Source organism: Pan paniscus, chromosome 9, assembly GCF_029289425.2.
Source record: "Pan paniscus chromosome 9, NHGRI_mPanPan1-v2.0_pri, whole genome shotgun sequence".
Taxonomy (NCBI): Eukaryota; Metazoa; Chordata; class Mammalia; order Primates; family Hominidae; genus Pan; species Pan paniscus.
Genome location: NC_073258.2, coordinates 31,212,759 through 31,228,489, shown reverse-complemented (window position 1 = coordinate 31,228,489; position 15,731 = coordinate 31,212,759). Strand labels below are relative to the sequence as shown.

Genomic DNA, 15,731 nt, shown 5'->3' with positions numbered 1-15,731 from the left:
TTTACCCATGTAACGAATCTGTACCTGTACTTTCTGAATTTCCACATTAAAAAATAAAAAAAAAGCTTTTATAAATAAATTCCAACAATTGATATGTATGCGTACATATATGGTCATTATATCCTGGCTATTGAAATATATTCAATATTCAAAACAATTTTTTTCTAAATGTAGCACTGGAAAAGTACAGTTTGTTAAACATTTTTTCTTTAACCTTCCTCTCACATTTAATGATTCATTCTTAGCAGTGTCAGCACTGAAAACAGGAACATAAAGTTAAGTTCTCTCAAAAGGTTGAACATTTTGCCATTTCCTGAAAGACTGAAGGAAATCAAACCCAGCTAGCCACCCTTACTTCCTAGGTTGGTAATGCTTTTACTTACATAAGTCTCCACAATCAAGTGAGAGCTCAGAGAAGTATTTTTAAATTAAGTATTCATTATCACACAATTTTATTATTTTATCAAAAAGTCCAGCCCAGAAAGGGCTTATTCACCTTTTATAAGTATTTCCTTAGTATATGCTAGGAAATAAACCCAACTAGAAAATGCAAGTGTTTGTTTTGTAACTATATAATCATTACAGCAGTACATACACTAGAAAAAAAACAGTAATTAAATTTAATTGTCCAAAGATTTTTGAAAAAGCCAAGTATCTATGTACTAGAGAACACTGTGAGGCATATACAGATCTTAGAAAGCAACAGGTATGTTCATTGTCCTCGTGCAACTTAACACATATGGCTTCCTTACTTCTGTCTTCAGGTATGTACTTCATTTAAATGTATACATGCTCCATAGAAAACTGTGCACGTTATTGTTTGATTGCATCCAACACAAGTGCCCCCAAAGAGACTTGGGTCCTAAAAGGGTTTTTCATGTTAGCCAAATTTAACCAGTCTGTGTTTCAGAGAAGGCTTTCTGAAAAGAATGACATCTCAAAGGAACCATGAATGATAAATGGGAGTTAAAATGACAAACAGAGTTGAGAGATTGGTCAAGGGAATGGCATCTTCAAAGATCTTTATGTTACAAGGGAGTTGGTGAGTTCCAGGCACTGAAAACAAGTGCAACATGTAGATTGAAGTTTGGAGCAAGGTGGAAGTGGTAGAAAATGAGACAGAAGAGGTGGCTAGAAACAAAATTACAGATGCTCTTCAACTTACGATGGAGTTACATCCCAATCAACTTATCATAAATTGAAAATGCATTTAATGCACCTAACATACAGAACATCATAGCTTGGCCTAGCCTATCTTAAATTTGCCTAGAGCACTAATATCAGCCTACAGTGCAGCTAAACCATCTAACACAAAGCCTATTTTATAAAGCACTGAATATTTCATGTAATGCATTGAATGTTGTACTGAAGGACAGTTGCTTTCACAGCATCATAAACTTATAAAATCATAAGTCAAACCATGGTAAGTCAGGTCCTGTCGATATCTCAAGAAAAGTTAGATTTTAATCTAAGAATGATGTGAAACCATCCAGGGGTTTCAAGCATGGAAATGAAACAAGTATTTCTTGGTTGAAAACACTCAAATCCGGTCTGTTGAGCAGAAATATTCTTAAATGAAGATAAGTGCCATGAGACACTATGACATCATATATCTGACTACAGTGCCTCAGAATCCATGTTCAGAATTCACACTCAGCTTTCCCATGTACATGTTTCATTGCAAAATAATTTTCTTTCTTTCCAATACTAGGACTCCACCAAGTATTGTTGTTTTGGGTAGACTGGATCCACAGAGCCAGTTGACATTCCCTAAGTGACCCCTGACTTTAGGGTCCCTTTCATCATTCAAACTGGGAGTACATTTTCCCAAGAGGGCATTAAGCAGCCATTGAAATATATATTAGGTGCTCATAAAGATATATATCCATTATATAATTAAGTTTTAAAAGAATATAAAGCTCTAGTATGATCACACCATGCTTTAAAAAACAAGAGGTAATGGTGTCTTTGTACTGGGGTGGCGGGGAAGAAGTAATAAGAAATAGTAAAACTCTGGATATATTTTTAATAATTTTACAATGCCCAGAAGTGGGGTCTGAGGTAAAGATGGACATCAGAGATGACTCACATTTTCAACCTGAGCCACCAATGGCTGGGGGCACCATTTCTGAGCAAGAAATTGAGTCACTGCTCAAGAGAGGATGCATTGGAAGGAGGAAATCCTGGTAGTATTACTGCTATTTTTTCTTTAGAGAGCACTTGGGATATGGAGAAGAATAAACATGACAGAATTAAACAAAGAAAAAACAATTAAAATAAAAACAATTAAAATATTTTAAAAAAGCATAACAAAATTTATATTTTCTGAGACCTTATATTTCCATCTGTTTTTAATCATAACTACATATTATATTTAGAAGGATACATTAAGGAAATTTTATTTTTTAAAAAAGAAACCTTTTCTTCTCTAGCAGATGATAATACTGAGATAAACTAAGTGATAACATTTCTGAGTTCTTTTAGATTAGATGCTACCTCAAACCTTAAATTTTATAATTAAAAAGCCTACATTGTTATATTAGAAATTAATATTTCTATTAAAAGTCATCACCTGAAGTAGCCTCAGAAGAAGACTATATTTCAAGATTTAAAAACTAAAATCTCTAAATTTCAGACAGAACTAGATATTCTTATTAATTATTGTTCAACTTTTGCCCTTCTTAATTGTTTTGAATTCAAAGAGAGTTACAAGCACCTATTTAAATTTGACTCTACATTTCTTCCTGAATATTGACTCTTTCCCGCTGTAGGGTCAATACTCCTAAAGCTTTCTCATTACCTCCTTGTTAGGAACTTGGTCTCCCTGTAGAGTTCCCTGGACAGTGTGGTAGACTCCAGCTCCAAACTCCAACTTTTCTCACCCACAGACCTAGAACAAATGATTTAACCTCACTATAGTTCAGTTTCCTCAGCTGAAAACTGTGGACAATAATAGTACATCCCTTGTGGGTTGGGAAGATCAAATGACATAATCCATGTAGAGAGTACACATACATGGTCCCTAACAAATAATATTTACTCAACAACCATTAGCAACCAAAGGAATAATTTCACAGATTTTTACAAGCTGAGTTCTCTAGGAAGTAGACCCTGAGGTAGAGTTTGAGGTAAAATTTATTTGGGGACACTTTCAGTATCAGCACCTGTGGAGGGGAAGAGACAGGAAGGAAGCAGAACTGGGCAGATAGAAATTGATTCAGTCTTGACAAACGCCACAGCTGTCCCCACAGAGAAACTAGAGCAGCCCTCCAGAGTCGGCTTGCATTGGATCAAGGAGTTAGAGTCGAGTCAACTTATCATGGGATACAGGCTCTTACTACCTTGAGGTTGAGGGAACACTTTCCAGCCTAGGCAATTTCTAGAGAGGACTCACAGTTAAGAGCTGCCAGCTGGGGGCATAATTCCTGCAGTCTTGAAGGGAGATCAGCATGGCTCATCACAGTATCTTTTACATAGGTTGACGAGAAATACAGTGTATTCCTGTTTCCCTTTTCTCTAGATTTCTATCTAAACTCTTCCTTCCCACAAGGGACTGCATTTCATACCACTAAATAAATATATTTTGCCACACTTTCACTTAATTTTTCATCCTATTCATCTCAACTATTTTTTCTTCTTATTCCTTTCATTTATATGTTTTTTCTGGACTTAATTTGCTGTCGTAATTTACATACAATGAAAAGATTACTTATTCTTTTTTTTTTTTTTTTTTTTTTTTTTTTTTTGAGACGGAGTCTTGCTCCGTCACCCAGGCTGGAGCACAGTGGCGCGATCTCGGCTCACTGCAAGTTCCGCCTCTCGGGTTCACACCATTCTCTTGCCTCAGCCTCCCGAGTAGCTGGGACTACAGGCACTGGGACTACAGGCGCCCGCCACCACGCCCGGCTAATTTTTTTTTTTTTTTTTTTTTTTTTGTATTTTTTAGTAGAAATGAGGTTTCACCGTGTTAGCCAGGATGGTCTCTATCTCCTGATCTCGTGATCCGCCCGCCTCGGCCTCCCAAAGTGCTGGGATTACAGGCGTAAGCCACTGCGCCCGGCCAGATAACTTATTCTTTAAAAAATGTGGTTCTCTTAACATTTCCTTACCCATTAACCAACTTTACAAACTGCCTCAGGATTTTTAAAATGATACATTCTTACTTTTAGGGAAAATGTTTAAAGCAAAACTTGATTAAGCAGTTAAACATATTTCCCTGAAGATTGATATTATTTGATTATTTCATATTTTAATAGCAAATGTTAGTTATTGACATGGCCTGCCCCTTCGTGAGGAGATCCATAAAAATAACATGTGCCCCTGAAGAATTTCCTAGCTGAAGCAGGTTTTGCTTTGTGTCTTCAATTATAATTATCTTCACTGTATTGTAAAGAATCCTTGTCATACACTAAGTCATCCATTAACAATCATAATGTGAGCAAATTTTCTTTGTTTTAGTACATCTCAAGGGTCCAGGCTGTTTGTATATGATAGCAGCTCATTGAGATCCAAATTATGCAGAATTTAAAATACGAATAGGAAAAATACTGCTGTTTCACCATTTGTTTTTTACAGGAACTTGCTTTTTCCTTTTATATACAATGCATATTTAAGGAAGACTCTTTGGAAGAAAGTACCTCCTTAGGTTAAGCAACAAAAAGAAGGAGGAGGAGGAAGAAAAAGGGGAGAGAAGAGAAAAAGAATATGTCTCAAGGAAAAGTGTGAGATATATATAGAGAGAGACCCCCTCATTCTACTAAATAACTAATAATATATAGACCCCTTTATTCTACTAAAATAACTATTAACAATAACAAGCAATTTGTTATTGGATACACAATGAGATTTAAAGTTCAAAACATATATCAATAAACTGTTATCCTTTTAGTACTCTAAAAATTAATTTTGGACAAAATACAAATGTTAAGGACTTAGCAGGTGAGGAAGAGCCATCTCTTGATATTTAGGGCACTGTGCTTCTGAAGTCTCTCTCACTCATAATGAAGATATTCATTTTAATTCCAGTCTCAACTTATTAGGCCTTTATCTTTTCAGTAAGCTTAAAGGTAAGAATTAATGACCAGATTTCACATATATCTATTAAATTACGTCTTTTGTAGCAACATGGATGGAACTGGAGGCCATTATATTAAATGACCCAGTTCAGAAACAGTCAAATACTGCATGTTCTCACTTATATGTGGGAGCAAAATAATGTGTACATTTGGACAAAGAGTATGGAATAATAGACACTGGAGACTCAGAAGCGTAGGAAGGTGGGAGGGGTTGAGGGATGACAAATTACTTAATGGACACAATATGCAATATTTTGCTGATGTTTACAATAAAAGCCCAACTTCACCACTACACAATATATCCATGTAACAAAACTGCACTTATAGCCTTTAATTTTATACAACTAAAAAAAGAAGGATATGTCAATCTAATCAATACAAATAACTCCTAGTAAATACATAATGAGCTACAGACAGTATGGGTGAAAACTTCTATACAAGAAATACAGAAATGTAGAAAAGTGCCTACTATCATGCCAATAACTTTTGAGGATATAGGGAACATAGTAAAAATAAATAATAATATGATGTGAGAGTAAGGTCAACAAGAAGAGGCAATAGAGACAGACAAGTCTGAAGTATCCTTTTTTTTTTTTTTTACAATGTGGAACAGATGGCAGTTAAATGATATGCTTTTCAGTGCTGAGTGAATTGAAGAGATGTTTTTGGAGGGAAATGATGTTTTAGGCAGGACTCTTTCATTTGTGAGAGATAGGAAACTTTCCATCTCCACAGATTTGGGCAAAAACAAGCTTTAATGTGATGTAGCTAAAATTTCTTAGCAATGATTGATTTTGGGAACAACTGAATACATGTTCTCCAAAGTTGTCACCAGTATCTAGACTTGCTCTTTTAGGTTCTTGGCTATGCCTTAGTCTGCATCAGCTTCCTTTATAGACTGTATACTTCCTGTTGCTTGCAGAACGGATGTCAAAGTCTCCAGCATTTCATCATATGTTCTCAGCAACTGCATGAAAAGAAGCTTCTTTTCCATTCCATCTATCAGAAGCCCCCGGTACCAGGCTCTAAAATGACCAACCTGGGTCAAGTGTTCATTCTTGTACTCTTCTCTATGGCCAGAGGTAAGCCATTTCTCTTTCCAAGGTATGTCTGAATCCTATAGGCTGAGAGAATGGAAATGTGGTACTTTCCCAAAACAATATCAGGGCTCTTTAACCAGAAAATGGGATAAGAGTTTTGAGGGAACCCAGAGTATTTGTTTACTACTAATGGTAAGAAAAATGGGATTTAAGTCTAGAAGAGAAAATGGAATTCAGAAAGGATATTTGGGGGGAAAGAGGTAAAAATTAAATACTATCTTTCCTAGTATTTCTATTCAGTCACTCAAAAAACTCTAGATTTTTAGAAAGGAAACAAATACACCTCAATAACATCTCTTTTTCTTTTTTTCTTTCTAGTTAACTTGTAGGTAAGTTCTACAGGTTGATACTCTGTGTTTTGTATTTGATGTTTTAGTTAAACTGTATTAAAACTAAACAAAAAAGAACATGGATATATATTCCAGACCTCCAAACAACGACAATGAGTAGCACTTCAACTGCACCCACCTCTAAGCTGGGTTGGGGAGGGGTAGATGGAGATGAGCAAGCATAGAGCCTAAGTATAAGACATAGAGAGGATAATGAGGGGCAACTGCAATTATCCTGAATTGCAGGTTACCTGAGAGGGCAAGGGAGAAACCACACAGTCTAATAGGCAGGAGAAAGTTATCATAATTCTTTTTATGATAACTTTAAAACTGGCTTTCTTGGATGATAATTTTATTTTTTCCCAACTAGCTTTCAAATGTGGGTTTAGCTAAAGTTCCCTGAACAATTACATATTGTTTGTTTTTTAAATATATATATATATATATATATATATATATATATATATATATATCTGAAGCACCTAGCCTTGATAGAGATTGGCAATGTGTTTTTTCCTCTAATTTAATAAGGCTTGTTGAGTTCAAGCTACATAAGCAGAATTTTGTGATTCAACAAAGAAAAGCCCAAAGAAGTTTTAAAGCAATAGTTTTTAAGGAAGACTAATAAATTAAGAACTGCCAAGGAATATGAATAATTATTCTGTTGAATGAAAAAAATTATTTATCATAATTAACTATATCTTACCTTGTATGAATTTAAATGCCTGTAAGGTAAAGCGTCAACAAGCTAAGTTAGACTGATTTGCCTGAGAGCAGGACAGAATTAATTTGTTTAAACTCTATCTGGCACAGTCAAATTATTAAATTAAGTGTGGAAGGGAAAGAAAAAAAAACAGAGACAGAGCTATGAAACTGATTGCTATTAGGGAGGGCTGCAGGCCTGATATGAGAACGAAGTGTAGGTGGTGCCCAGTGATTCATACATGAAACCAATTGGGAAATAGCAGCAAATAATATTTATAGCTTCAGATGCATGTACACCAATTTTCAGAGCATGGGTAATAAACAAAACTTAAAATGTTGGTACTATGTGGTATATTTTATATTTTTGTTAACTTATAACATTGTATATATTCACATATTTATGTATGTATATATCTAATTTGTGTGTGTTAGGACTAAGATGTATAATGAACATTATCAATAAGAAAGACTTCCCATTACGAGTAGTTGAATGAATTATAGAAAAGTGCCCAGCAGAGTTCTGTGAAGTTATGTTTCAGGCTACTAAAGACTTGTGTTTGAAACTGCTATTCTGCTTCCAGTGGTCTTGAAACATGATAAAATGGGTTTTGTGCCACAAGGCTACAGATACAGTGGTAGTTCTTTTAAAAAAGGATTGTAATTAGTCATACACAAGCTTTATGACTTGTGATTTACAAGCTTGAAATAAATGTTAAGCACAATTGAATAGCAGACTATTAAAGTAACAGTTTGTAAGCATTTGGAAGTGGAAACAGAAATCAGCAGGATGAGTTTAAGAAGAATGAGTCAGGTCAGACTGACTTCATTCCCCCTTGAACAAGAATTTGAAAAAGGTGGATTACATCCATCTGGATTTAGCCAGGTATTTGTCAGTCACTAAAGGAAGATAACCTGAATGACATATAGGGAAGTATATCTGCAAGGGCCTAAACAACCATATTCATGATTCTAATTAATGAACTGATTAAATATTAGAGCACAGATTTTTGCTGTTTTCCAAAGACCTCTTCCTTTAGCTTCTTTCTTTTTAAAAATTACCACTACTACGTTTGAGCATCTGCTATGTGCTAGGCATTGAGGAAATTGCTTGGCATGAACTTTATTCTCACAGTTACCAATAAGATAGATATTCTTCAAATTTTAAAGATATTTAGAGGTTTGCTCAAGGTCACAAAGCTATAGACAGGAAGTTTAAATTTGCAAATTACATGCAGCTGGAAGAAAAAAATACGTTGAATTACAGAATTAGACTCTCAAAGAATCTAATCTTATTAGTATGTCAGATTAAATATGAAATTCATGGTGATTTTATACATTAACAAACTCAATGAGAGTCAGTAGTGCTGACATGGCTGCTAAAAAATTAAAAGATTTTTAGGTCATACTGTGGAATAAAAGTAGCTGAAGGGAGGTGGCATGCTTGCCCTTACAGTATTTTCAGTTCCCAGGCATCACACCTTAATGTGGAATACATCTGTCAGGATTCTTTCCTTTGTTAACGACAGAAACTTCACATGCAAGAAAGGGATTTTTTTGGCTCACACTGCTAAGAAGAGTTCTCAGATAATCTACCTACCTGAAGAAAAAAATTGCTTAAACCTGAGTTTTAGGAATGGAAACCAGGATTTCGGAGCCATTCAGTCTCTCTGTTTGTTTTCAGTCTCTCATTTCTGTTTATCACTGCTTCTCCTTGCATGTTGACCTTACCCTTTCTTATTTCATATAGGCCTTCACTACTGGGAGGAAGCATGACCACTAAAGAGTCTTGGCTTAGCTGTTTCAGCTGACAGAGTAAACTTCCTTTCACCTAACATTTAGATAGAAATTCCTGAGAAAGCTCTGATTGCTATGCTGCAGTCATTTAAAAACCTTTCGCCGAATCACTATTGTCAGGGAGATGGAACAATGTGGTTGGCTAGGATTTGGTCATGTGATCAGTCTTGTGGCCAGTGGCTGTGTAGAATATAGGGTGGAGCAAACCTGTAACCAGAAGAAAGAGAGTGGAGAACTGGCTGAGCTGACCATGCAGGATATATTCATTTCAGGCATGTTAAGAAAGAAACAGGCATAGGGATGAGAATTGAAACTGCACCATGAAGACCAGATGAGGAACCAAGTGCAGCTTTTTTGGAAAAGAGAAATCTTGGGGGAAGAATTGTTAAAAAAAAGAAAAAAGAAAGAAAGAAAGAAAAGAGAAGAAAAGAAAAGAGCAAGCAAATTCTACATTCTACATGGTTCAAGGGACAGAATCTGAGTCATCTTCACTGGAGGAAAGGTTTTAATTTTAAACATATTTCAACGTAATGAGACTTTAACTTTCAAAGCTTAGAGCAGGCCACCGTGTCTGTTTCATTTTGATTAAACAGGAACCTTGTCACTTCTGTTTTGAAGGCATTAACTGTTTAACCATTTGTCAGTGAAGTTGCATATGGGTTATGAGCATCAGATGAACGGTTGGACTAAATTACTATAAGTAAAGGAGAGGCAATGAAGAAAAGTGTAGATTTTAAAGTCAAACATATATGAGTATGAATCTAAGTTTTAAAATTCAGTGGCCATGTGATCTTGGACAAATTGCTTCCTCTTAACCTCATTTTTGAAATGGAGATTATATTTCTTGCCTTGCAGGGCTGGTGTGAGAAGTGAAGATACCCTTGGCAGAACTCCTGTTTCATAGATAGCTCTTAATACATTACAGTTTATTTGTGTATACACACAAATGCACATGCACATATTCATAGTGGTATATCTTGAGATTTTCTGACATCTTTAAAATAGGAAGTATGCCATATCTGAACCACAACAAACCCTTAAAAATGCATAGATTGTGCCTGTGAAGTAGCTATGGATTTGGAAAGAGAAAGAGAGGAAGAATGGAAGGGAGGCTAGGTATATGAAGTTAGAACATATAATGGGAATTTATCAAGACTGCCCAGCATCTTGGAATTTACTGTCTTGGAAGTCTGGCATTCCTATGGTAGAATTTGACAAATTTAAGTTAGCACATAAAGTCTCAACATGTTTTTCATGTGAATGAAGTAAGATAACAAATGAAAAAATGCTTAGAATAATTCCTTATACCCAGATAGTGCTACATCAAAGTTTATTATAATTTCAATTAAAGGTTTATTGTATGGTCTCCTGCTTATCAAGACACAGAACATACCATATTGATCACATTTTCTCTATACTTTAGTATATTGCCTGGTACTTTATAGGCATGTAAATAAAAGATGGCAGAAAAGGAGTTGTGGTATCATGAAATAAAAGCCACAAAATCAAAATTATAACCTAAAGCTGTGTGTGGATTTACACTTGAAATAGCAAGAGAGGTAAAATCTAATTGGTAATAAAAAAAAGGGGGGGGAGCATGGTAGAAAGATGAAGACCAAAAAGGGTGAAGGATCAGGAGATAAGCTCAATAAGCAGAAGTATGGCAGTCTAATTCTGTAAGTTTCAGAGGCCAATACTTCTACAACTGAAATTAAAAATGTCATATATTATAATTCCATGGTATTTGTTTTCTATACTACACTTTCACGTTTCATACCTTCAGTACTTAAGTTTCTACAACCAATTTCAGTTAGCAGCAGCTAGCAGGCACTTACACCAGGCTTGCTTCTCTCAAATTACCTGCCTAGTTTCTATGGACATTTTGAGTTTATCACTCTTCCTCTAAAGAAGGGCTTTCCAACTTTATTCATGCCATAGCATACATAGAAAATGAGAATATTTCATTAGTGTAGCTATTGAGCTAATGGAAAAGCTAGATAACAGCTGGGGAGAGATTGCCCCGAGTTCTAGCCACCCTAGGCCCTGGCAACTGTCCCCAGAGCTGAGGGGAACAGTATTTTAGCAGGCCTATAAACCAACAATTGGGGCTATTAGTGTGATGGGTCAACTCCAGTTGGCTCTACTGTGAAGAATTGCACACAGCAGATTTTATAGTTTTGTTCATTCGACAAATATTTCTGATAGTTACCCTTCTAGCCGCTGAGGTACAGAAGTGAATAAGACAAGTCCCTGCCTTACTAGAAAACAGGCTGAAAGAGGCTAAATGTCCTAGTCAAGTTCACAGGACTCTGTATAAGGGCCACAAACCACAGCACCTGAATCAATGCAAGATTTTTGCCAAGAAAAATAAGTGCTTAAGTGTCTATACTATATAATATATATTCATCATTTCTTGGTGAAGAAAATGACTACCCAGCTTTCTAACTTACAGGTTAATAAATTTGTACTCTACTTATTTGGAAAGTGAGAGAATTTTAGGAGGGTCGAACTGTGCACTTCAAACTTTTCTCAATTACTGGATAGGTTAAAAGAAAAAAATATTTCTAAGGTCTGTGCTACTTTGATATATGTTTATCTTGTTTTTATGGATACTTCAACATTTACCAACATCTTTTATTGTGGGTGACACCCCTGCTCACAACAGGCAAGTAGAAGAGTGAAATAATAGATTGTCACCAGCATTAACCCAGTGAGAAAAAAATCCTGTTATCACTAAGGTGAGGCAAGCTTGACAGAAAGCATAAACCATTCCAAAAAAATAAAATTTTAATATGCATAATTGATAATTACAGATTCATCTTCAGTTTTCATTAAAACAGATCCCTGAAGATCTCTACTTGGGAATACTTTAATAATTTATTTGAAACTATGTATGTATATATATATGTATATATATATATCTACATTTATATTTTCAATAATTCAAACTTTTTTTCTAATCCTCGTAATGAGAGGTAACAAATGATAGATTATGGGTAATTTTATGTAGTGAAAAAATTTTCACATATTTGTACATGGATCCATGCAGACAAATGTCCATCTAAAACTCAATTATTTCTAAACACAGTAACAGAGGGGAAGATGTAACGCTATTCTCACTGACCTGGATTAGGTAGGACATATTGTTACTATTACATTTTTATAGATGGTAGCAAGTAACTTGTTAGAGGTAGCCAAAGGCAGGATTGAAATGTGACCCCAAAACCCACAAACACTGTCTCTTTCGAATTTATCCAAAAAAATCTCATTTTTTAACTACTTCTCAAATATTTAATTGTGATTTTAGTATAAATATGTTCACTTAATGCCTACTATTTAGATTGAAATATAATATGTTGTAAAAACCTCCAAAACCTGAACATTTAAATTAAATAATGATGCATATATTTTTACTTATTAAGCACATTTTGGGTTTGATGCTAAAGTGTTCAACTGCAGAGAACAGAAACCCATAATGTCAAAAGAAGTTGAATGATAGCTGCTTGGGTTTTTAATGCAGCCTTCAAAACAGGACTTATTAGTGTTTGAAGCAAAGGTAAAGTTATGTCTGTTAAGTGGATGGAGAACAGTGATGATCAGTTTTTGAGCACCTGTGGTGAGCCAGGATATGATACAAGGATCTCCATCACTATGTTTCACGTTATAATGTGCATCACCCGGGAACCTTGTTGCAATGCAGATTATGATTAATTACATCTGGGAAATGTAATACATCTCGAGTTGAGTTAAAGCTGGCCTCTGCATTGGAAGCTTTTCTCAATAAATTGACACATAATGCTGGTGCCATTGGAGCACACTTGAAGACCACATTTTGAATAGCAAGGTTCTTAACACCACCTGAGAGCACCTTCATTTCATTTTACTCATGAGGAAACATGGCTCAGAAGGCATAGTGTTTTGGCCAACATCTCTAAATTCTGCAGAATATTCAGTTTCATAGTAGGGTGATCTTAAAACCCCAGCCATTTCCACCATTCCATGCCTTTCCCCGTTACTAGAAGTCAGTGAGCTGAAAATAATAATAATAATGAGTAACATCCCCCTAGGCATTTTTAAATACAGCAAACCCAATTTTGATTTTGGAGAAGAGTTTGAAATGTTTCTGATAGCATCTCAATCAGTTTGTACTTTTTACGCAGCTTTTATGAAATCCTCTATTGTTTCTAATGTAGTTGCTTTTTTTGAATTGTTGGGTCATTTAAGAAAAAAAGAGGAAAAAGTTATGACTTCAGAAAATGGTGCAAAAAATGAAATTATGTTATTTTAAAGCCATCTACCAAAGGCATGGAGAATGTCATCTATTCTTAACATAATTTAATTTTCCCTGGCTCCGTGGCAGAGTGCAAGAGAGTAAAGTAACGGCTCTGTTCCTACCTAGATGATCACTTGCTTAGAGAGTTGCCAAGGTAACCATAACTTTTGATTAGTATCAGAGTAAATAAGAACCAAAAAATCCCTCAATTTTCATTTTCAATGTTCCATGTCACTTGGAATAATAGTAATGTAAACTTTATTCTCCCTCCACATCTTTCAAGTGGTTTTACCCCATAACACTGCATTTAATGATTTGTTTTTCAGGAAAAGATATTACAACAATGAACCATCCAGAATTCTTTAACCTGGAGAGGTAACAGGTTCAAGAAAGACAGAACTCTATCCACAAAAATGCTTCAGAAAATAAGCAATTTGCCTTGGCTGAGAAATGGGGATAGTGAAATGTGATGAGAAATAAGCAAAAAATGCTAGCTAGAGAAAAGACCTGGCTGCCAAGTACCAGGTTCCAGGTGGAGCCATAATTAGGAAAATCAAATTCCAGATAAGAGCAATTAATTTCATATATCTTATAAAATATAATAGGCAATGAGATGATAAAATATCAAATTTATGGCAATAAGTATAGTCCCTTAGATAAGAGAAATGTGCCTGTTTGGGGATTTGATTGAGTTTGGTTTAATTTGTGTTTTATAGCTACTGCTCTAGGATATTGGTCATCTAGTTTGATCTTCAGAAATATAATCATGCCACGTAAAAAGAATGCAGGGAATTTCCTAAGAAGCTATATTAGATGTACTGAAAGAGCATATGCTACTCTTCTCCATTAGACAATTAATAACCTTATTATAGAAAATTTAGGGAATACAGAATAGAAATACCGAAAAACATCTAGATTGCTAAAACAATTATACTTTTTATTAAATATATTTAAGGTATATAGTGTGAATGTTTTGATATACCTATGCATTGTGAAATGATTACCACAATCAAGCTGATTAACATAGTGGTCATATCACATAGTGACCATGTTTTGTCTGATGAAAACCACAAAAGATCTCCTCTCTTAGAAAATTTCAAGTATACATTATTATGAAGTACAGCCATCATCCTGTACATTAGATCTTCAGAATTTATTAATCTTATACCTGAAAGTTTGTACCCTTGGATCAAAATCCCACCATTATGATATTTAGATATATACCTTTCAGTTGTTTTCTAAATATTTTGACAATTAAGACCTATTACTTACATAATGTTAAAAGAACATTTTACATAATGTAAAAAGAACATTCTTTTTATCCAAATTTATATTTTATTTATGTATGTATATATGTATTTTGAGATGGGGTTTCGCTCTTGTTGCCCAGACTGGAGTGCAATGGCACAATCTCAGCTCACTGCAACCTTTGCCTCCCTGGTTCAAGCAATTCTCCTGCCTCAGCCTCCCAAGTAGCTGGGATTACAGGCGCCTGCCACCATGTCCAGCTAATTTTTTGTATTTTTAGTAAAGACGGGGTTTCACCATGTTGGCCAGGCTGGTCTTGAACTCCTGACCTCAGGTGATCCACCCGCCTCAGCCTCCCAAAGAACTGGGATTACAGGCGTGAGCCACTGCCCCCGGCCCTAAATTTATATTTTAATGTTAGAATTCATCTCAAACAGTTTTCATGGCAGCCATATGAATTTATGCTAATTTATTTAACCATTTCCTTACAATTGGATATTTACATTATTTTTAAAATGCCTTGCCAGCTGCAGCTAACACTGCATTGGACATCTTTGTATTAAAGTCTTTTGCCTATATTTTGGGCTTTTTCCTCTGGATATAATTCTAGACATAAAATTACTGAGCCAAAAGAACTATTCGTTAGGGTTCTTAATGAGAGTTGCCATATTTTTTCAAAATAATTTATTTTACTCTCCCAAGTTTTAATTAAATGCTTAAGTGTGTATAGTGAAGTCTTTTTTTTTTTAATATATGGAACCTGAGGCAGTTGAGCATAGTAATAAACAGCACCAGATTTGGAGCTAAACCTACCTAAGTTCAAGAACGTATGAATAGAAACTTTTAACCTTTCTTCTAGAGCTTGCCACTCATAAGGTTGAACAAAAGTCTATGACTATAGGATCTATAACTATGGCAATATGTTCTATTAACTCCATTTTATAGAGGAAAAAAATAAAAGTCAAAAGAAAAAAGGTTAAACAAGTGGTGAAGCCTCCTGCTCCCCAGGTCAGATGCTATTTCCAACACCCGGTGCTTCTGGCCTATGCATACAGACTTCAAATGTTGGGTTTCTGATCTAATCTCCCACAAACTATTTTAAAATAGTTTTAAATCACATGCTTTGTGTGATTTAGCATTTAAGTTCACTAAGCTTTGATGAGATAAATAGTGCTTTCCTCTTGTCATGATGTCATTACCTACTCAA

The 15,731-nt window shown here is 35.1% G+C and overlaps 2 long non-coding RNA genes across 2 annotated transcripts in view; one reads left to right on the top strand and one right to left on the bottom strand.

Moving 5' to 3' along the window:
- Positions 1-15,731, bottom strand: part of LOC130540589 (uncharacterized) — a 166,197-nt gene that overhangs the window by 58,345 nt on the left and 92,121 nt on the right. The window lies entirely within an intron of this gene.
- Positions 6,034-15,731, top strand: part of LOC117974882 (uncharacterized) — a 100,700-nt gene continuing 91,002 nt past the window's right edge. The window contains exon 1 of the long non-coding RNA XR_004665049.4: positions 6,034-6,157. This is a non-coding gene — a long non-coding RNA (uncharacterized LOC117974882). The remainder of the gene's footprint in view (positions 6,158-15,731) is intronic.